Consider the following 24,336-nt stretch of genomic DNA (forward strand, 5'->3'; position numbering starts at 1 on the left):
TTATTTTTAAAACCAACATCAATAAAGCAGGTTAAACACATAAAACAGTCAAGGAAGAACAAAGAAATAGCACATGTTGTTCCTTTAATTAAGTTCAAAAGCCTTTTGGGATATAAATGTTTTCAACTCTGGAAAGTCTACAGAGACAGTGCCAATCTCACCTCTTGCGAAAGGGAAGTCCAGGGTTTGGGAGTGGCTGGTGGGGAAAAAGCCTTCTCTGAGATCCCAGCTGGTTTCCATTCAGATACGTTTGGTTGATGCAGGAAGGCACCATTCATCAGTCTCAAGACTTGAGTAGATTGATACAGGTGGAGGCAGTCTTTCAAGTACTCAGTCTGGACCAAAACCCTTGCATACTTTTTTCCTTTCTTTTTTTTACTCTAATGATCCTTCCGCATACTTCACAAGTGTAGTTTTTAATCTTCTCCCATACAAAAGAATCACTCCCTATGGTGAAGAGTAAAGAATTCACTTGAGGATGCTGCTGGCAAAGACTAATGCCTGCCCTCTTCCCTGATATGGGATAGTCTGGTGCTTCCCGGCAGAGGTTCTGCCATGTGCACATAGATTAGGGTATACATGCAGAATATCAAGATGAACTCTCAGTACCATTGTGATAATCTAGTTCATTCCTTCACACATACCCTATTAATCATAATGACGAGTGGATTGCTAGCATGCTACTTTCTATAGTACATCTGTCCAAATGTATTCATCCCCTTGCAGTTACTACCAAGGATGACATCAAGTTTAGAAAATTGGCTAGTATTTATTTATTTATTTCTCTTCATTTATACCCACACTTTTCCCCCAATGGGGACCCCAAGGGGCTTATATCATTCTCCTCGCTTCCATTTTAGCCTCACAACAACAACCCTAAAAGGTCGTTTAGGCCAAAAGTTTATTTTTTTATTAAAAATGTTTATATCTTGCCTTTCCTTTTAGTTCAAGGTAGCTGTGCGACTGGCCCAAGGTCATCTGGCAAGCTTCTACGGCAGAGTGGGTATTTGAACCTGAGACTCCCAGGCCTTGGTTCAACACTTTACACCACAGACTCTTCAATGCAAACAATCCCCATTTCAATATAATTTCTCCCTGCTGAGAAACAAAATGGTGGATGTAACGGGGCAGACACTGGCTGGGAGTAGGTGGAAGGGTTAAGGACATGTCACAGGAAGGGTTCAAATCAAATTTATTGTTACTGTCAGTGACCAGCACACTCAATCATTTTACATAAAAACATTAAAATAAGAAATATGGGATAAAACCAACAGTAGCATACTTACATTTAAAAATCTGTGAGTATAACATGGAGATAAACTAAGACAGCCAAAAAACTTGAATAAAAGATTAGAAAATCTAATTGCCATGCATTTTACATTCCTTGTAAACCTGGGCACAAAATCTAGCCACCTGTCTTGTTGTCTGATGGTTCCTGTCAGACAGGCGGTAAACAGGAAGGGTTAATCCAGTCATCAGGTCATGGGCTGAAGTCCATTGGCTAGAATGCAGCTGGATACTTGGATCATCAGCTGCCCTAACCAGGGAAGCTACCCCATTCAGCTGGAGAGGAAGCTACCCCATTCAGCTGGGGGGAAGAAGGTCAGGACTCCTCCCCTGGTTCTCAGGCCAATGGCAGCTCTTGGGTCAGGACTTAAGGGCAGTCATGGAGAGGACCTGGGAGAATGCATGATAGGCAAGACCTCAATGGCATGTGGTAGTGTAGGGGACCAGTTGGACAGAGCAGGGAGTGGAGCAATTCTCATGTGTGAGAGAACCTGGAGTAATCACTCGCCAAGAAATGAGGTGTTGTTCTCATGTTTCATGCTGAGTGGTTGGGTTAGAATGGGTTAGAATGGGTTAGAATGGATAAGAGGAAGTACTTCTTCACTCAAAGAGTGATTAACACATGGAATTCACTGCCACAGGAAGTGGTGGCGGCTACAAGCATGGACGGCTTCAAAAGGGAATTAGATAAGCATATGGAGCAGAGGTCCATCCGTGGCTATTAGCCACAAGGTGTAGATAGGGACTCTGGGGCAAGTGATCCTCTGTCTTCTTGGTGCTTGGGGGGGTCAACAGTGGGAGGGCTTCTAGTGTCCTGGCCCCACTGCTGGACCTCCTGATGGCACCTGGTATTTTTGGCCACTGTGTGACAGAGTGTTGGACTGGATGGGCCTTTGGCCTGATCCAACATTGGTGTCTCTTATGTTCTTATGTTATGTTCTTTACCATTCTTTGTTTCCTCATGCCAAACTCTTGCCATTAAAATAAATACTTTCCCCCAAATGCAATTTGTGTGTCAGTAAAGTGTCATATAACATAAAGGCAAAAGTGGGGCAAAAACAAAGAATCACCCATCACAGCAATTAAAACAGAGATGAACTGAAGGCACGGGCCACCTAAAAAAAATAAAAAATAAAGGGCTATATCAGATCACCCCTAATGCTACCACATTTAAAAAGTAGTATTGACATTCTGTGTTTTTTTATTTTAAAAAATATAAATACCCTTTCCCCTTTTTCTGGACACATAGCTAGGACTATTTTTTTTTTTATGAAAAAACTTTTGACTTTTACATTGTTCCATATATTGGCAATTTGCTCAAGCATCCAGGAAAGCAATAGTGAGAATGTGCTAATGCTTTTAATATTAACCTTTAAGCTTGGTCTGAAATGAAATGAAAACAGAACATTCGTATGTAAATCCAGCTACATTTCAAGTTGTCCCTTTCATTCCAACCTGGTTCCCCTCTTATGTCAGGCAAAGAATGACAGGTTATTAAGAATAATATCTGTATTGGGTGGGTGTGAGTGTGTGTGTCTGCCATGTATTTGACCGGAAAAGAAAGGGGAGATCGCTTTCCCTTGTAAAAGTCCTGTGGAATTTAATAAGATTTTTAGCTTTTATGATAGTATATTATGTCATTCTGTGTGGAGAAGGATGCCCCAGCTCTGAATTTCTAGACCCGTAGCTTAAACAAAATACTAAGAAAAGTGCTTGAATTCGGGCTGTCTTGAATTTTATAGGATTTCAGGGGGAGGGGAAATTCTATATGATTCTGCTTCATTTTAATCCTTCTTTTAAAATCAGGAGTATAGAATGGATCTCATGCGTAGGCTGTGATGGGCTCGGGTAACAGACAGCTAGGAATCACTGACAATCATTCTTAGCCATGAGTGGGTGACAGAGACTGGCTCTGAGAAATCAGTCTCTGGCAGGGAGTTGATGTTATTTGAGAGACAGTGTAGTTGACTAAAAATATGGAGTCCCTGCTGGGTCAGAACCATAGTCCATTGAGTCCAGCTTTGTGTCAGCATCAATGTCCAGTCAGATGCCTCCAGGAAGCTCACAAATGGGAAGAAAAGGAGCCAACTTTCCTTTGGTACAAAACCATTCTTAATCAGAAAATATGGACTGCTATGGCTGCCTACAACTTAGTGTTCAGATCTGGGTAAATGAGAAGCTATCAGCCTCAGAAAAATGGGAATCTTACTGGTACAGTTCACGGGATTGCTATGACAGTAAGTAGTTTAAATATTGGAGGACAAAACAAAGTGGTATGTTTGTAATCCTAAGTAAGTTCACTACAGAAGTGGCTAACAACAACAGGTTCTAAACGGGTGACTAAAAAAAGGTCCACACATATGAATCCGTCCCCGATTCCTTAGCATTCGATGACTCATTATTAAATTTGTGATATGACCCCATCGAAAAATGTTGTGTTGGAAGAAATATAAAACTTCTATCACAGCGCATTCATACATGATGGTCACAACTCGATGTTGCAGTCAGTAGCACTGTGAACATCTATGAGCCAGCCCTAAACTGTCACTAAATGAGCATGTGACTGAAGTAAATGCAAATGCATCCATATATGAGAGGGAAGGATTTTAAAAATCCCTATTGTGGTATGAACCTGAAAAGGACAGTGTTGTCACGGTTAGTGCAGAAAGAAAAGCATTTGATGGTAGCAAAGAAACATTCAGTGTTTGTTTTAAATGTTGAACAATTTGCACAGGGGAGAAAATTGTTTACTCTCACTATATCCTATAATATCCAGATACACAAAGACCTTTTCTGTAAACTGACTATATTCAAGATTTTTGGATCAAACGATCCTTTTTGAGACTATTTATGATTTTCTATTGTTGTAGAGAACAAAGCTTGCTCTCTTTTTTGACAATGCATATTTGCCACATAATGTAATAATAGCACTGATGTAGCACATTTCAATCATTCAAAGAATGTCACAGACATTATTTCATTAATCCTTATCAAGACCTTTTGAGGTAAGATAAATTTTCCCTCATGGTTTAGTGGGGCAGTGTACGTGAAAGAAAATAGAATACTCACTGCTGAAGTAAAATTTGCACCAGGAATCTGAAAGCTACAATTCACCAACTCATCTTGAAGTGGTTTATTATAAATGTTGATCAACCCCTCTAAAGAAATTACCTGTGTTTACCTAAGAGAGAATGTGTGTGTGTGTGTGTGTGTGTGTGTGTGAGAGAGAGAGAGAGAGAGAGAGAGAGAGAGAGAGAGAGAGAGAGAGAATATGTGTGGTAAGTTTTCCTCTCATCCTCGCTTGTCTTCTTTTCCTGATTTACACTGAAAGATCATTATTCTTTTCCCCCCTGATACTCAAATGCAGGCATTCTCAATCCTCCACCATTTTTTAAGACCTAGCAAACGGAGGTGTACAATGACCTCTCAGTATGAACAAGCCGGAGAAGAATATAAGTGTTGAGAGGGAAATGCTCTTGTTTACAAACACTTCTCTTTAATAATTAACTATTTATGGAGGGAAATAGCCGCAGATACACGATTGGCAAATTGACTTATGTTTAAATAATGTGTCTAAAGTTTGACTGAGCGCAGAAGTTCAGCTTTTAAATAAACAAATAGTGCCATAATGTTACAGTCATTAAATATAAACTAGCTACGGTCATGCTATCCTGGGCTGCCATGCTGAGATTGTGAAGGTTTCCCTGAGTGTTCCTGTTTGTTCTCTCTCCGAATTATAAAGCACTTCATGTTGGGAGAAGTCACCCAGATTATTACATTCACAAGCTACTGTTTTCTTTTCTTCCTTGGAAAGAAGAAAACAGAAACCCCATGCCTGGGCAGGCCTCAGAAAAGGAGCCCAGAGAGCAAATCTCAGGCAGCAGGAGCACAAAGTAACCCAAATTCTTTCAATGATGGTTGCCCCCTCGGTTTTTCAATAGCTCAGGTCCTATGAGCAACTTTGGTGTGCGTTAGATAGTCTCTGCTATGGAGTAGAACAAAGTTTAAGTCAAGTGGCACCTTTAAGACTGACAAAGTTTTATTCAAGGTCTAAGCTTCCATTTGCATAGACACTCCTTCAGGTACAATGAAATGGAAATTTACCAGTCCATACATATAGGTAGAGGGTGAGCAGTCAGTTAGTATACAGCATAATGAAGATGTTTAACAGATTCAAAATCAAACATGAATAACAAGCTTAGTGTATATAATTCCTGGGGGGGGGACACATAGTGAAGGAAATAAATATGTCAGAATTAGAGATTGATGGGCAGATGTATCTTAATTGTGGAAGGCTGAGAGTTAATTAACTGAGACCCGGCCATTACACTCCATCCATTTCCTCTTTGAAGCGGGGCAATTGGTCAATTCCTACTAGGCAATCCTGGGGGTGGACTTGCGGAGAGCCCTAGAAACACCCATGGCAGTTGTCCATAGCTTGATTGGCAGCTCTGGGAGCCAACCATGGAGCTCCAGTTCTGCTCTATGGGAGCAGATTGTATATCTATCACGCCCTGACTCAGCTGCTTTCACTTTGCAACAGGAAGAGAGATGAGATGGTAATCGTGTGAGAGCGAGTTAGGAAGAATTGTTTGCTGTGTGCCTGGTTTAAGGAGAGGCTAGAACTGAGCTTTCCTGAGGCATCTGCTTTGGGGGCAATAACTCAGACATCCCAAATCCAATCTTTGCCAAACATGGAGAGTAGGTTGAAGAGAGCCTGCTGAAGACTCCCTGTGAGTTTGGTGTCTCTAACTCATGAGGGGGCTATTCTACCACCTCATGAACTGAATGAACCATGAACCGGTTCAGGAAACGGGAAAAGTTCATGAGAGTTCATGGTTCATGTAATCAAATGAACCATGAACCACCATAAGCCCTGCAATCTACTATTTTTATCTACTATTCCAAATAAGAAAATATAATAAAGAGGACGTATGGCCCTTTGGGGGGATTGGTGAGAATGCAGATGCAAGGGCTGAATGAGGGTAGCATATGAAGTGAGATAAGAAACCAATATCCCTGTTAAGTCCTGGATATTCCATTGTTCTGAGTGTTGTAATAACTTGCAACTCAGCAATTTCCCTTTCTAGTCTGTTCCTGAAGTTCCTTTGCAATAAAACAGCTACTTTAAGGTCACCCATTGAAGGTCCTGGAAGGTTGAATTGTTTTCCTACAGGTTTCTCAGTCTTGTGATTCTTGATGTCAAATGTGTGTACATTTATCCTTTGGTGAAGGGTTTGACCTGTTTGCCCTATGTAGAGAGCTGAAGGGCATTGTTGGCATTTAATGGCATATACAGTGTTAGAAGATGAGCATGTGAATAAGCCTGAGATGGTGTAGTTGTGTTGCCTGGGTGAATGTGGCAGCAAAGTTGGCATCTGGGTTTATTGCAAGCTCTGGTACCAGTGTCCATGTTCAAATTAGATGTTGTATTATTGAGGATGAGAAGTTGTTTGAGATGGGGGGGCTGTCTGTGCACAACAAAAGGCTTGTTGGTCTTAAAGGTACCACTGGACCCAAGCTTTGTTCTGCTGCCTCAGACCAACACGGCTACCCACCTGAGTCTATCTGCTGTGGAGTGTGCTTCTTGCTATGCAAAAACTTCCATTTGTGCACGTTCCTACTGAAAACCATTGCTCTTGCTCAAATGGAAGCTTTAGCAGAAGTGGAAACAGAAGCACTGCTTCAGAGGCTAACTAGGGCTCAGGGAACTCATTCTTAGGATCTAAGCCATTGTCTTCTTCTTTCCCTCTATTTGGTGGCACTGTAAACTAGCCTGATCTCGTCAGATCTCAGAAGCTAAGCAGGGCTGGCCCTGGCTAGTATTTGGACGGGAAACCTCCAAGGAATAGCTGGGTAGGTAATGGCAAACTTCTCTGGCCTTGAAAACCCCGCAGGGTCACCATGTCAGCTGTGACTTGAGGGCACTTTTTACCACACAAAAGATGGTACAATAAATGATCATCCCAGTAGCCAGCTTTAAGGGCTCTGAGGTCAGCAAGCTTTCCCACAATTCCACGCCCAAGTAGTTCCTTTCAGGGGCCCTCGGTGACTTCTCCAGATTGTCCCCAGTGCTTCTTTGAGAGCTATTAAACTATCCCCCAAGTCCGCACAATTCCCCAATGGCTTGCCAAGTCTCACATTTCCTCATTAAGGAGTACAAGTGATCAGTGCTAGTTTGAAAAGACAAATTGTAAATTGTGTGGCTTGAAGCAATATGAAACAAGCAGATGTAAGCATATTATTAGCAGTATGGCATCCTTACCTTAAATAGCTTTTGAGTCTCAGAAGCATATATTCCACCGGCAAGCAAGTAGATAAAAGAGACTGAACCTAATCTTTTCTATTGTCTGTGATCCAGTTCATATTGTCCCTGTTGTAGTAATGTTGAATGCATGAAGAGCTGTACATGTGCCTGCCAAATATATCAGCATAGATGCATCAGGCAGCACATGAATACATTTGTTTGATCATAAATTCAGATCATAGATTAGATATATAACTGTACTACCTGATATACATGCAGTGCCATATTCCTCAGTGCCTATCCACCACATGTGTGCTATTACAGCCCTGCAAAATATATAAACCATTCTTGTAATCTGCCTCTAATCTACTGTACTATTTTTACAGAATATATTTTGAGAATAAACGACATCCATCACTACAACTTGAACAACAAACTCTGCAGATATGTGGGGAATTTAGATGTGTAGCCAATTTATGTGAGTCAATCCCATGAGGTGCATTGTGATAAGGCTTAAAATCTCATTTTGTTGATGATGAAGAAGAAGAAGAAGAAGAAGAAGAAGAACAAGAATTGGTTTTATAACCTGCCCTTTACTACCCAAAGGCGTCTCAGAGCAGCTTATAATTTGCTTCCTCTCCCCACAACAGACCCCCCCTGTGTGGTAGGTGGGGCTGGGGGAGTTCTGAGAGAGCTGGGAGTGACCCAAGGTCACCCAGCTGGCTTCATGTGAAGGAGTGGGGGACTCAAGCCCAATTCTCCAGATTAGAGGCCTGCCACTCCTAACCACTATACCAAACTGGCTCTCACTACACCAAACTGGAGAATGTCCCATGCCAATTAATACAAAAATTGACTTCATATTTTATGAGGGAAAGGAAATCAAATGTCTTAATTCGATGCTATATATTATTATTTCAGGAAGAGCTGTATTTGAGACCAGTAGCACTTTAAGGACCAACAAGATTTCCAGAGTATAAGCTTTCAAGAGTCAAATCTCCCTTTGTCAAATACAAATCTGGAGAAGGGAGCTTTAACTATTGAAAGCTTATACCCTGAAAATCTTGATCATTCTATATATTATTATGAATTCCATGCTGGTGCTTTAGTTAACTGGTGGACAGGTGTTTCTTCCTCTCTCTCCTTGTTAACTGCTGGTTATCCAAAGCAAAGCTTTGATAAGATGGTAGTTCTGGAAGACTGCTTGTACATCTTGCATGGCTTTAATATTTTGTAGGAATTTTATTTAATTGTACAGTTTGTATGGCAGGAGGCACCATCAAGATTATTTCTATAATTTGTGCACTCATAACACCTTGCTTTCTTACTAGTCAATTGACATAGTAAACTCAGTTTGTTAGTAGGTTTTTTTTTAATATTGTGCATTAATGGAATAGCAATTAGGCGTATTGTAACATTACTGTAATTTAAGGGATGTCTGAAATTCACGGTGCAGCCTACCTTGCTTTTGTGAGCTCAGAATTTTCAAGCATGAAACTCAAGAAGGGAGAGAGATTATTGGTGCACAGTTTCTTGACAACACAGTGGCGTTGACAGAAGTATTTCTTAGAAGGATGGATCGTTTGAAGGTGGCTCTCTCTCTGGTCCCCCAAATTCAGTCTATCTCTCAATTTCTGTTTTCCGTCTGGTGAAGCAGTTCCAGGAAGTTAGTTTGCTAAACAAGTGCACTCATCTTCAGACCATTGTGATAGAAGATGCATTTTAGAATTATGCCCAGTCTCCTAAAAAATGTACCATTGTATCAGCATTGACTAGTTCTGTGGCAACTCTGCATATTAATGTGTATTACAATCTACAATGTGTCCATTTCCACAATACTGGTCAGGTCATTCTAGTGCCCATTTTACAGAGAGTGAAGTGAGGCCCTGGTGTATTTGGCCCCATGTATTGCAATAGTAGCTAACTCTTTGTAGTTGAAAAGACACAGAAGTTTTTAACAAGCCAGGAAGAACTGAGAATGTGATAGCAATTGCCGATAGCCTGGATCTGAAGACATCGGGACTCACACTTCAAAACTCACCCACCCTCCCCCCCCTTCCCCCGCTTCCAGCAGATGGCAAAGCTTTGGATGAGCCCCAACTGATGTCTCCTCAGTAACGTCTGACTTATGACCTACAGGACAATGGCATCACAAACTATCCGGAGACTTGATTGAGAAGCCACTCCAACATTTCCATAAGTCATTCTGCCATTGCAGATCTGTCACAATTTTGTCATAAAGTTTGTAAAATTCTACTGACATCGTGTCATCTCAATAAACGCAATGGGGGGAAAAATGAGTTGGGGCAGGTGTGAGCACAGATTTCAAGCTTACTGCGTGGGTTGTCGCATGTCTTCTGCCATAATCTGGGCTCTTGTACTTGATGTTTTTTCTGGAGCCGTGGTGAACTCTTCCATCCTTTAAAACAATCATTCTCACTTGATTAATTTAAGGAGCCAAAAAAGAAAGTTAAAATAACTTGGCTTCACTTTTCGAAAGTTTCTTCTCTCTCCCCCCTCACGCCCTCCCCCCCTCCGCATGTTAGCTGTTACAAGCAAAGCAACCTTCAAACCAATAATTTCTTTTGTCATTATGGTGTCAAATGCTTGTTTCCACTCATTGTTTTAAGGGAAAAAATGAGAACTTGGGAAAGAAGAGTGCTACTGGATATGGAAGTAGATGGAGCAGATGCAGTCTGCTTGGGTAGTAGGCATGCCTCTTGTGGGCATCAATGCCACTGAATGACTATGGAGAAACTTCTATCAGCTTTGATTGTCTTTATTCCTAACCAGCCAAGGCACATAAGCTCAAACAAAGTTGTAAAGGAAGACTTACGAACACATGCATTGAAATCTCTTGATAAGTTGACATTTCATGTCTCATCATCACTAAACGACTTATAGCTGAAGATGTAAAGTGCTTTCATTGTGTTTGAAGTAATGCAAAAGCTCCATCTGTGTTATTTGATCTCTGATGGCAAATCATCCCAATTTTGCAGTCATCAAATGATGAGGATGCTCACCTTATATGGCCATCAGTTCACTTTGAAGATACTACATATTGCAACCAAAATGTTCATGAATACTTGAAATTTGAAGATCACCATTTTCACATTGACTTGTACAACATGGACGATTCTTGTTTTCCTTCCTAACTTTTTCTTATGCTTTTTGTTGATAGGGAAAACTTGGTGCTTATAGACACAAAAGTATGAAACTTCATTCATGTCATGTTCCAGATAGCCCTGTTCAATCTAACTCTAACAAGTTGTTGGTTGTTTCCCAGTTTTCTAATGATACTCAAGCTACAGCTGTTGATTTTACAGATTTCCAAAATGAGAGAGGATGAAAACTCATCATCTCAGTAGTTACTAGAGAGAAATTACCAGAAGAATCATCAATTTCACTTTGGAGTAATGAAACAGAACATGTTTGCATATCTGGAAAACAGCATGACTTTATGTTACCAGAAAGAAAGGAGATGGGATGTTTACAGTACAATCCTAAATCTCATTGAAGTCGATGAGACTGGTGGAAAGTGCCATCAAGTTGTAGCCAGTTTACACTAACCCCAGAAAATTTTCAAGGCAAGAGAAGAACACATGTGGTTTGCCATTGCCTGCCTCTGCATCACAACCCTGGACTTCCTTGGTGGTCTCCCATTCAAATACTAACTAGGGCTGACCCTGCTCAGCTTCTGAACTCTGACAAGATTGGGCTAGCCTGGACCATCCAGGTCAGGGCTCAATGAGATTAGATTTAATACAGTTAAGAATTGTATTTCCAATAGAATGGTGGCATATTGGTTTCTGGAAGTAGATACGGATCACTAACAAGAATTGTACTGAAACTTACCATTTATGAGCAGTTGACTGTCTATCTATGGAAACCAAACAACCCAACTAGCCTTTGCTTTTAAAAAAGCCTAATTTGAAACTGAACATATTTTAATGCCCAGTTGGACAGTTCTAAAATGCACAAGGTAAGAATATGGGTTGTTAGATTTTTTTCACATCTAATATTTTGAGTTGATAAAAGAATTACATTGTTCTAAGTTTCCCACCCCTATTATTTCAAGCCAGGTAAAGTGTGCTGTTGAATTGCAGCCAACTCATGGTGACCCCCACTTCATGGTGTTTTCAAGGCAAGAGACAAGCAGAAGTGGTTTGGCATTGCCTTCCTCCGCACAGCAACCTTTGCTTTTCTTGGTGGTCTCCCATCCAAGTACTGACCATGGTTGATGTTGCTTAGCTTCCAAGATCTAACAAGAGAGGGCTCTCATGTCAGGCAGAACCTATTAAAGCAACACTGTGCAAGACTTATATATGCTACACTACAGGCAATATGGACATCTTCTACAGCTTGCGTCCAATACCCTTGCAAAGGCCTTGTAAAGTATCATCATTTGAACTCCCTCTATGGCACTAACAACATGAACTTGGGGAGTGAAATATCAGTTACAAAGAAAAAAGTTAAACTTTCAGTTGGGCATCTAGGGACTCTTTCATCTGAATTTCATCTGAATATCTGCATCCTTTGTTTGATTTTCTCCCAGAGCAAATCCAGGTTTGGGGCAAACTTCAGAGGAAGCCTAAAAAATGTTTTCAGGATTCCCAGAGAACTCTAAAAAAAATCAACTTTGTCCTTAACTGACCTCAGGTTTAGCTGCATCTGAATCCCCAAGTCAATTGTTCCCAGCATTGCCTTTTGTTTTATCTCTAATTTTCCACAGGCAGAGTTAAACCCCGGTCCCCTGTCTTCTTTGTATTGTTTTGTCTCAGCGAAACTTTGGAACCCAAGGGTAAAGAAAGAACTGTTGCTTTCTTCAGAAGGGGCTGATGCGATGAAATGCTGTTCAAAAACTACTCTCCACAAAGCCAGCAAGCTGGAATTTAAATTGACATACTGTGGAAATTGATTATTTCATTCTTGCGCTTCAACAACCCAGCATACATAACTCATATGTGATTCTGACTTGCAATAATTCTCCTAAAATCATGCCATAAACCTATTCATTCTCTTATTACCAACTTACAAATTCCTTTGCTTGTTTCGGATCAAATAATTGTGTGGTTGCGTCTAGTGATGGTACTTAACAAACTATTATTCCATGTAAATTACTTATCTACCATGGAGCAGTTTAGCTTCATTTTGGATACATTAACACCCTAAGCATTTTAAAAAATGATGATGCTGTGGCTACAAACTATAAACACTGATATCTCCATGCATTCAGCTAGGGAAAATTTGTATGAATAATAACAATTCCGTTAAGATTGGACATAAGCTTTGGGAATTATGAAAAATAGAACATTAACCTGCAATAAATAGCATTTTCAATATTTTCAAACTTCTGTTCTTCTTTGAATTCTAAACTGAAACACACAATATGCAACACAACACTGTCTAGATTTCCTGTTCAGCATTGTCCAGCTTGAACATCCAAACCAAAAATGTTTTATGTGACCATAAAAATTAAAAGAATTTTAAAAGCACATCAAAGGGGATTTGTATTGGTGGAATCTGTGACATAAAGTCATCTGGGGAAAGTGAACAATCTACACTTTAGCAGTGCAATCCTTAACAAAGTGACATCCTTCTAAGCCTGTTTACTTCAGTGGAATTAGAAGGCTGTAACTCTGTTAGATCTAGTAAATCATTCATTTTCATCCATCTTTTTTTAAAAAATATATATATTCAGATAACTGTTTGCATGCTCTGGCAAGATCTCCACGTGGCCGCATCCTGAGTCTTGCTGTCCCACTTGCATGTGTTTTGGAGAGGCCACAGCTGCTCATAGGGATGCCAGCCTCCAGCTGGGGCCTGGGGACCCCCCAGAATTACAGCTCATCTCCAGACTGTAAAGATCAGTTCCCATTGAGTAAATGGATGCTTTGGATGGTAGATTCTATGGCATTGTACCCCACCAAGGTCCCTGTCCTTCCCGGGATCCACTCCAAAATCTCCAGGAGTTTCCCAATCTGATGGCGGCAACCCTTCCCCATCACCCCTCACCAGTGGCCAGGGAGAACCTGTCAACCCTAGCCGCTCACTTTGCCTGTTTCTGAAATCACACCCCAGGCCCAATCCAGTGTTCAGTATATTGTAATCAGGGAGGAACTTGCAATGGCAGCTTCAGCAAGGATTTGCAAGATTTAAAGCATACAGATATTGCAGAGATATTTATTTTTTCATTCTCCTGGGTACACCAACATACAAGTTTTAAGCCTGAAAGGATCACCCCAAAACACCTAGGCTTATGTCTCAGGAGAACCCGTAGCTCGTAAACCACCACCACCCCTTATGATATGCTGTGCTAGGCTTTTAACTGAGCAGTAAACTTCTACCTGATAACCACACGATCTTTAAAAGCATGCTTGGCAGAGATTGGTCACAAGTGGACAGTGGGAGAAGTACTGCTGATGCGGCACCTGGGTTATCTGCTCACAGAAAAAATATATACAATTATTAAATGGCAGAGCAATTAATTTATTCAAAGGAATGCATGAGGCCCTACATAAAAGGAATACAAGTGTTTAATGATGGATTATAAAGTGGGAGCGGGGGGAAGCAGAGGGAAGAGCCTGCCCGTCTCAGGGGCTTCCATCGCAGCCTGTGATACTGATTTCCGACTTTGCCTTCATACAACCTGCGAGAGCTAATAAATTCCTGGCTCCCCTGCCTGGGAGCCAAGGCCGATTAATATCTGCCTACCTTGTTACCTAATTCATTATGGAATAGCAGTTAATTTGATTTGATATTATTTTAATAAAATTCTGTAATATATTAGATTGTTTCAGGCTATCAAAATAATTTTCCAATTATTACGGTTACTCAAGCAAGTCTCTCTCTCTCACCCTCTCTCTTTCTCTCTCTTTTCTCCCTTCATGAGCGGCAGTTGGTCTGACTCAGAATATATTAGCTCCTACAGCTTCATCCTGGCCAGAGGAATACCAAGTATATGCATGATTACACCAGCAACATTATTGCCAGTAATGAGAACCTGCAGATCAAGAGGAAAAGCCTACAGATTGATGGGCAATTACAGCCCCCCCGTGACGTCATGACATTGGCGATTACCCTTCATCTACAACTGCATTAATGCTTCATAGGGGGGAAAAAACCCAGAAAAGAAACATCTTTCCTTTTCTGGTATTCTGATACTAATGGGCCCACTAGAGCAGACTGAGGAACTGCAGCAGAACAAGCCATATCACTGAAAGATCAAGATCTCTCTTGGATCTCATGACCTGCCCGACCAGACTAAACTCAGAGGAGTGAGGACACATTGTTCTCCTCTTGGAACAGTCAGAGAAGGAACTTCAGAACCATTTTCATTTCTTCTCCCTTCCTACTGTGAGAGTTGGCATGAAGTCAGGGCATGGATGGGACTTGATTTAAATGGCGAAAGACAGCCAAGGCGAACGAGCAGGTGAACAGCACTTCCAGTCCATTTAAAGCTGGCACCATGTGTCATAAAATGTCTGACTTGTTGCAGAAGAATATATTCATCATTTGTTTCTAAAGTTGGCATGGTACACAGGAGATCATCATGTTCAGATATCTGGGATTTTTGTCAGGATTTCATGCCACCTCATTCTTTCCACTGCATTCTCTCAGTAACGCATATCCGATCAGATGTATTCTGGATGCTTTCTGTTTTGTCACATGCAGCTGTAAAACCTTGATAAAAACAGAACCCAAGAGCCCAGACTTATTCTTCAATGAAGGCTCCGTGACTTCACTGAGAAGAGAATTTTGTTACAATTTGGATGGGATCAGATATGTAATGCAGTCTCAAAATTACAAACCTCCTCAAAAATGAAAGACAATAAACCCAGAATAGATTTCACACAGACTACTCCTTCCTCTAATTTATTTAATTTGCTGTAAATTTTGGGTTTAGGGATTTGTTTGACACTTGATAAAGTTGAAAGTGTGAAGAAGCAGGAACTGGATAATCAGGGCCCCTTTCTCTCTCCCAATTCAAATCAGGTATTAAGCAGCAAGACTTTTACTAATCAGTATCTGATCAAAAGGGGCCGTGGTGGTTCAGAGGTTAAGACACTGAACTGCAGACTGGAAGGCCAGTAGTTCAACAGTTCATGACCCACATGACCGTGGCGATGTCTTCGGACAGCGCTGGCTCTTTGGCTTGGAAACGGTGATGAGCACTGCCCCCTAGAGTCAGATTTGACTGGATTTTGAGCAAGGGAAACCTTTACCTTTTACTTATCTGATCAGAACAATTCCCATTCCTTAATAATATAAATTCTTCAAATATGAGCAGAATTAGAACTACCATTTAAAAACAGGTCAGAAACCTTTCAGTGCTTGGGGGGGGGGCAACAGTGGGAGGGCTTCTAGTGTCCTGGCCCCACTGCTGGACCTCCTGATGGCACCTGGTATTTTTGGCCGCTGTGTGACAGAGTGTTGGACTGGATGGGCCATTGGCCTGATCCAACATTGGCTTCTCTTATGTTCTTATGTTCAGTCTGAAAGTTATGGCACATTGTTGTCTGGTTTCAGTTTCTCAGGAAGCAGGTGATGGGAAGGGTAGCAAGGGATGAGGACATTGGCTTAACAGGGATCTCATCCAACCAGAACAGTTTGCCACAGTTCCTGCCAAACAGAATCATTCCAGTTGGTGTTTATGTCTATGAAGACTATTTCCATTTTCCACCAATAAATCCATTGGGTCAGGCTTTGAGGAGTCTTTCTTGCTCTGTAAACCTGTTATTTCATCATTTGGGGCTGTGTCTGCTTGCTAGGTACCAGAGACAAAGTTTTGCTTGTACCTGCTGGAAGGCAGGCAGAGGCCCCTGCCACACGGCAGGGGAAAAAGCGGCAAAAAGCGTGGCTTTTAAAAGCCGCGCCAAAGTTGAAACGGCGCGGCGGGATCCCCTGGCCGCACCGCCTTTTCTCCCCCACACGATCAGACGCCGGGGAGAAAACACAGATCGGACGCCGAGCCAGCCGAACTGCGCATGTCCAAGCATGCGCAGTTCGGCTCGGAGCCGGGGACGCGCCGGCGCATCCTTGCGCCGGCGATCAGACTCCCGGTTTGCGGCGCAGCAGGGAGATGAACCACCTCGGTAGGTGGTTCCTACTTGCTCCAGATCATCGAGTGGATGGGCCAGTTCGGGGACGGAAGCACCACGCTTCCCAGATGTTCTGGTGTGATCGCAGCCATTTGCTCCGCCCCCGAACCGTCCCGCTACTGGCCCAAATCCCCTCGTGTGAACGGGACCAGAGTTGCATAACTGGGGAGAATTGGCTGTAGCTTCCCCACTCCACCCAACCAGCAGCCTAGTTCTTTTGCAGATGGGTGACATAGATGTATCTCAGTGCCAGACTTTTTAGAGCTTTAAAGATCACTTTGAATTACACCTGGTAACCAATTGGAAGTCAGTGACATTTTTTTAAAGCACAGTATAATTGTTGTTGCTGGGGTGAGGTTGCTGCATTGTGGAACAAATCTGCATTTTTCAAATTCAGGCCCGGATTTGAAAGCAATTATCAACGGAGGCCCTTGGTCTCTGTGCCCTGTTTGTTGGCCCTGCAGAGGAACTGGTTGGCCACTGAGTGAAACAGGATGTTGGACTAGATGGAACACTGGTCTGATCCAGCAGGGCTCTTCTTTGTGTTCTTACTGCAATAGTTCCATTTAGAAGTTCCTAAGGCAACAGAACATGACATATATATTGGGAGTATAATTCTCGAAAGGTTATACCCTGAAAATCTTGTTGGTCTCTAAGATGCTACTGGACTTGGATCTAGTTGTTCTATGGCAGACCAACATGGCCACCCTCTGCAACTAGAGCAGATGCAACTGGTGCACCAACGAAAGTCAATGAAAGTCAGTTTTGATCACCTAAGTCTCTGGGAGCAGAGCAGGATCCCAAAGTTGCAAACCTGTCCCTTAATGGGCAGAATAACCTCATCAGTATCAGATCAAATAGAAATTCCAGGATCAGCTGAACTGTCAGTCATTGGCACATCTGTATAAAGTTTCAGTTTGTTAGCACGCTGTCAATTCAGTATCCTTAAGCAGGAGGCCTTTGTTCCTTTGGGTTCCTGTCACCCTGGTGGGTACATCACTGTCAGAAGGAAGCTGCAGACTTTCACATCACCTACTGCCCAGTCCTTTTAACTAGAGATGCTGGAGTTTCACGTGGGACCCTCTGTATACAGAGCAGATGCTCTACCACTGAACCACACCCCAAACACCATGTATATCATAGAGGAATTATGTAGACATGTTTTCCAAAGATAATTTCTTGATCTTTTGGGAGGCCCGTTCCATGACCATGCTAAAGCTCATCGCAGAGGACTTTTGTGCACGCCCACAGATTCATGTCATAGACTTTCAAAAGAAAGAAATGCTAATCCTTGATTGTATTAATTGCTTTTCCCCCCCTCAGTCACAAGATGGGTGTTGTTGTTTTTCCTGCTTTACACAGTTCATCACTTTTTCCTTTTTTCATATTTCATCCCCCACATGGCTATTCCCATTCCATTCAGTTATCTTAGAAGAATGGTGGCTGACCCATGGGATGTATGTCAGATATGATTTACAACCCTTTTCATGCTTCAGCAGAACTCAGTAGAAACCTAAGTGGATCAGAACAGACCCTACAGACAGGGAGAAATACAACTACTTCTCTTATTTGGTTTTAGTATTTGTAAATTGCCTTATTATTTCCGTTGCTTAGCTATCATTAGGTGCACGAAATAGCACCGCTAATAGCAGGGGGGTGACACAAGGGCACTTATTGGGCAAAGTGTTTATTATTACAGGTAAATTGTATATGCAACCTGCCAAGTGGATGTGGTATCCTATCAAGCACGGGTTATTGTAATATTTTCATAGGTGAATCAATTTAAAGAGAGAGAGAGAAATATGCTATGCTATTCTGGGCCATTTAAAGTATGCGGACAAAAGAAAGGCTAGCGCCTATCATAAAAATGTTAACGTTAGATACCAAAATAATACACAGAACATCGACTGTAAAATCACTTTCTGCTGCAGCCAAACAGAAATCACAGCCAGGCTTCACAGTACTCCTACCAGGGGGAGCCACCTTCTCACGGGCTGTTTTTCCGGCCATATTATTTAGCAGAAATCCCCATGAAAATCCAGCCTATCACGGAATGAGTTTCTCCACCACAGCTCATTGGCAGCATCATTTCTCTGGGCCCGGTCCAAACTAGTAGCACACCCTGTTCAGGCACCCCATCCAATCTTATAATACAGTTTCAAGAATCATACTGTATGCTCGTACTGTCATTCAGTTTTGTAATCCTAGTTCCATTGCATTGTTCATTCAATGTACTATACTGTATTATTACTTTTCTCTCTCTCTCTCTCTCTCTCTCTCTCTCTCTTTCTGTACTCCAGCAATCTGCCTTGAGTCTCAGCGAGAAAGGCAGGCTATAAATAAGCTAAATAAATAAATGACAGTAAAATTCAATTTGATTCTGAAATAACCTAAATAGACCAGAGAATTCTATTGTACCATGGTAATTATTGGGCTTACCATGATACCCACCTACACACAGATTCGCATTCTGTAATATACACATTCAGACTTTACTAGGTCTTAGTAAAACAGACTCACTTCCTTCCATGTTTGGGCCCTGTTGTCTTCTTCCTATGGAAAGCTGGGTTTATGCAGGCATGGCTAGAGGTTAAGGTTGTCAGCCAGTGGGGCACAGAGTTCTCTCAGAAGAAGAAGGGTTTTTTATACCCTGCTTTTCTCTACCTTGTTTGGTGCAGTGGTTAACTGCGCAGATTCTAATCTGGGAGAACCGGGTTTGATTCCCCACTCCTCCACTTGCACCTGGCTGTATGACCTTGGGCAAGCCATAGTTCTGGCACAGCTGTTCTTGAAAAAGAGCAGTTTCTGTCAGAGCTCTCTCAGCCCCACCTACCTCACAGGGCGCCTGTTGTGGGGAGGGGAGGGAAAGGGAAAGGAGTTTGTAAGCCACTCTGAGACTCCTTTGGGTAGTGAAGGGTGGAGTATAAATATAATCTCTTCTCTTCTCTTGTTGTTGTTGTTCAGTTCCACAATCATTGGGTCTGACTCTTCATGACCCCATGGACCACATCACGCCAGGCCCTCCTGTCTCCTGCCGCCCTCTGGAGCTTGCTCAATTTCATGCTCATTGCATTGGTAACAGTAACACTGTCTAACCATCTCATCCTTTGCCGTCCCCTTCTTCTGTTACCTTCAATCTTTCTATACCTTAAGGAATCTCAGAGGAGCTCACAATTCCCTTCCTTTCTCCACAACAGACACCAGTCAGAACTGTGACCATCTTAAGGTCACCCAGCAGGCATCATGAAGAGGAGCGGGGAATCAAACCCAGTTCTCTGGTTAGAGTCCACCCCTCTTAACCACTACACCATGCTGGGTCTCCTCTCCAGATGACAGGATCTGAAGAAAATGGCAGCTTTGGAGGGTGGACTCTACGACACTACATCTCCGCTGAGCTCCCCTCGCAAACTCCCTCCCCAGACTCTGCCCCCAAATCTCCAGGCATTTATCCATCCTGGAGTTGGCAACCTTACTAGAGGTTATGAAAATCACCAGGAAGATGACATAAACAAAATGTAGAGGCCAGTTTTTTGAAGCTGCCCATAAAGAGGTTCTCCGTGCATTGTGGGTTGCCACTCCCACTGTAAAAAAAATTGACAAGGTGGGAAGGGGTCATGTGATGCCAACCGTCCATCCATCCCCTGGCAACATATATACAGGCCTTTTCTGTTCTCTGCAAGTATGAATGTTTTCTGCCACTCAGGGATGGAAATAAATTGGGTTTTTATCCATGTATTCCTTGATTTGGGGGCAATGAAGAAGGCTGTCCCACCCTATTCTATTCCACAACAACCTTATAAGATAGGTCAGTCCAGCCCTGAACTGGATAGCCCAGGCAAGCCCGATCTCGTCAGATCTCAGAAGCTAAGCAGGGTCAACTCCGGCAAGTACTTGGATGGGAGGCACCCTTGGCATACCAGCAGTTGGGAGGTGGGGGCAGGCTTTACTCAGCCACCTCTCTGAATATCCTGCAGGCCGCCAGTAGGGGCCAGTCACCAGATATTGCTATGACTTCCAGGTGCACACACTCTAACACGTGCATGCACACATGCACATATATTAAAAAATACAAAAAACAAAATGATGGGTCAGTCTGATGGCACACAGTCACCCAAAAAGCTTCAGGGGGAGGCAGCTAGACCAAAAAGTGCCATCCTAAGTGGAGTTACACCCCACTGAGCCTATTGATTTCAATTACATCCATTCAGAATGACATTGTAGATCTCATGTCCCAAAGCAGCACTCTAACCACTGCTCTACAGGGGTTCTGAGATGTTTTCAAGGTTAATAATGTCCTCCTTTGGAGCTTTGTTTAGAAAACCTTTGCACTTATACAGAATGTGAATACTCACTGCACAATGTATTGTGGCACAGATGTTATGCAGGTCATGTGTTGTCTGCTAATATTTATATCCCTTTGAAATCAGTGCAGCTTTTGTTCAGTTATGTTCCCTTCTCCCCAAGTATTTTACTAGACAAATATATAGCCCAGTTCCTGGCTTCTCAGAAAATTCATACATACCTTGTTGGACAGATTTGCTGTTTTGAATATGTAGGCTTCCAGAAGAAGCCTGTAATAAATATTTTGGCTGACAAACGGACATCCAGCCTGTTATCAAGTAGGGAGGAATCTATGCCTTTTTGTGTTGAATGTGAAGGAAACTTGTAATAAATATTCTTTGTTAACATTTAAAAACAAAACTCACTGAATGCTCCAAAGGAACTGTGGCATTGTGTTACAGGAAGATCTATTAATTTATTTCTGGTCTGCCTTCTCATGGATTCCTTCTCGTCCTTTTTTCTTGTGGAAGATTTCTCTGTCTTCTTTGCTACTAATGCGTATCATTTATATAGCACTATCTATTTGTAAAGCCAGTAAAGTCCTGTTAGATTAAAGTTCTGCTTAAGTCCCTTTGATTTCACTGGGGAATTAAACCTGTGAAATCAGTGGGCTTCATTCTGGCTATTTGGACTCCCTTTGCATTGCATTTATCCTCACATGACACGAGCACATGAAGTTGCAATGTACTAAGAAACAGACCATTGGTCCATCAGAGTCAGTATTGTCTACTCAGACTGTCAGATTCTCCCTCTAGGGCAGGGGTGTCAAACTTAAGGCCTAGGTGCTGGAACTGGCCCATCCAGGGCTCTTATGAGGCCCACAAGCAACTAGTGCAAGGGAGGGAACAGGAGACTGCTGGGGGGCCATGACTGATTGATTGATTGATTAAATTTCTACCCCGCCCTCCCGGCCGAGGCGGAGCCACTCCAATCGTGGCTTCAGCACGGCGGAATGACCTTGTCTGCAGCAGTCAAACAGCGTAGGAATGTCTGCCCAGTGTTGCACTGATGCTCTCCAGTCTTCCTATGTGGGCTTTCCCCTGCACCCTCCCCCCCCCAGCCCATGGGGCCTTGCAGTGAGGACACACCAACTCACAGCTTACCAGCTGCTGTCCTTTATAGTTTCTATCTCTGGTATTACCCGGCATTATGTTTTATGGCATGCATGGCCGGCTCGGCTTGACAAAGTGACATTTATGTCAGATCCGGCCCTCGTAACAAATGAGTTCAACATCTCTGCTCTAGGGTCTCAGGTCAAAGTCTTCCACATCACCTTCTGCTTGATTCTTTTAACTGGAGGAGGCAGTGATTGAACGCGAGACCTTCTATGTGCATGCAGGTACTCTGTCACTGAGCCACAGTCCCTCCCTATTGGTAGGACCAGTATTATTTCCACTTTGCAGATAAAGAACTGCACCTGAGAAGCTGTTTCTTGTTCAAGTCAACAACATCTTTTCATCTGTCTACCTCTATCATAGTATTTTTCCAAGACGTTCACAGAGGTATACATGGATTTCCATTCCTCATTTCGTCCTCACAGTAACCCCATCAGCTAAGTTAGGCTGTGATAGAATGACTGCCCCAAGGTCGCCCAGTAAGTAGGGATTTGAACCCACAGTGGGCATTTAAACCCAACTCTCTCAGCTCCGTCCATTGTGCTAACCACTATACCACGCTGTTAAAATGAGTGTGGCTTTTGATGTTAAGAGGAACTTACTTCACGAGACTTTCATTCTTTTACATGACATTGGATGCAACACCCACATATCTCTCCTGCTATAGTGAAGATTGTCCTCCTGTGTCATGTTGTTGGGGGTCTATTTTTTCATGTGTGTGTGTGTGCGCATGCATATGTGCTCCTGGAAGTCATGGCGACCTCTGGTGACTGACCCCTACTGGTGGTCTGGAGGATATTCAGAGAGGTGGCTGAATAAAGCCTGCCCCCACCTCCCGACTGCTGGTATTCCAAGGAGGTCTCCCATCCTAGTACTTGCCAGAGCCAACCTCTGCTTAGCTTCTGAGATCTGACAAGATTGGGCTTGCCTGGGCTATCCAGGTCAGGGCATGTGTGACATTGTTTTGCCTGAGATCACCATGCACATTTGCTCATGAATTTTATGTTAGCCTATGGAATTCAGCACATGTTCATGCATACAGGATAGGACCTTCCTATAGGAAAGCAGAAGGCAGACTTGCTCCTCCAGGGTCCAACACACAATCTTCTAGGTTTACATTCTTTTCAACATCGCTAACGCACAATCAGCTAAAATGATTTTAGATCTTCGAAATTGCTACAAGATGGTGATAAATTCTTTGTGCGGACAGCTTTTCCATTTGGTGGTAAAACTGGAAAGTCTTATCACCCTTTTATAACTTTCCATATAATTTTTATGAACGCAAACATAAGGCATCAAAGACTGCAGTCTGAAAACTTCCCTGTGATCCAAACCAAGTGGCAAAATTAAGTCCTGAAAAAAGTTAAGATCCACATCTGGTTTATGGTCTGCGCATAGACGACTTGGCCGGAGAACATAGCACAGAAGTGGATTGAAGCAGAATAACGCTCAAATTTAATAATCAAGCTCGGTTACTGAATACAGCTATAAAGATGGTCGAAATGAAAAGTTTGTAGTGCATGTCTCCACTCATCACATAACAAAAGAAAATAAAATAACGGGATGCTTTAAGTGGAAAGGAATGAACCATATTGAAAAGACATCAGATGCAGAGTGAATGGGAGGAGATATAATACAACAAAGTCAATATCAAAGCCACGGAGAGTGCTTCTTCCCCCCCCCACACACACACACATAGTGAATAAAATAGCATGAAACAATGGATCGTTCCAGCGTCTGCAATTACCCTTCACCCAGGCAAGGATGTTGCATTGGCAGAGCAGGGCTCTAGTCGGGGGGGAGCTCTCAGGTACGGAGCTCCGGAAGAGAACCTCTAGGGGGCGGGGCGGTCACGTGGTGAAGCCCCGCCCCCTTCTTTACCCCGCCCTCTGCTTCGATCCTCATTCCGTTTGGGAATGAGGATGAAGCAGGAGGGTAAGTAGCCGGGCCTTCTGACACACTTCCGGTGATGTCAGGGGGTGTGGCCTTCTGTCACTTCCGGTGATGTCAGGGGGCGTGGCATATGCAAATAAGTTATGCTAATGAGTTATGCTAATGAGCTCCGGCAGCTCTTTTTCTACAACAAGACCCCTGAATACAACAAAGTCAATATCAAAGCCACGGAGAGTGCTTCTTCCCCCCCCTCCCCACACACACACATAGTGAATAAAATAGCATGAAACAATGGATCGTTCCAGCGTCTGCAATTACCCTTCACCCAGGCAAGGATGTTGCATTGGCAGAG

Source organism: Gekko japonicus, unplaced genomic scaffold (assembly GCF_001447785.1).
Source record: "Gekko japonicus isolate JY-2015 unplaced genomic scaffold, Gekko_japonicus_V1.1 scaffold448, whole genome shotgun sequence".
Taxonomy (NCBI): domain Eukaryota; kingdom Metazoa; phylum Chordata; class Lepidosauria; order Squamata; family Gekkonidae; genus Gekko; species Gekko japonicus.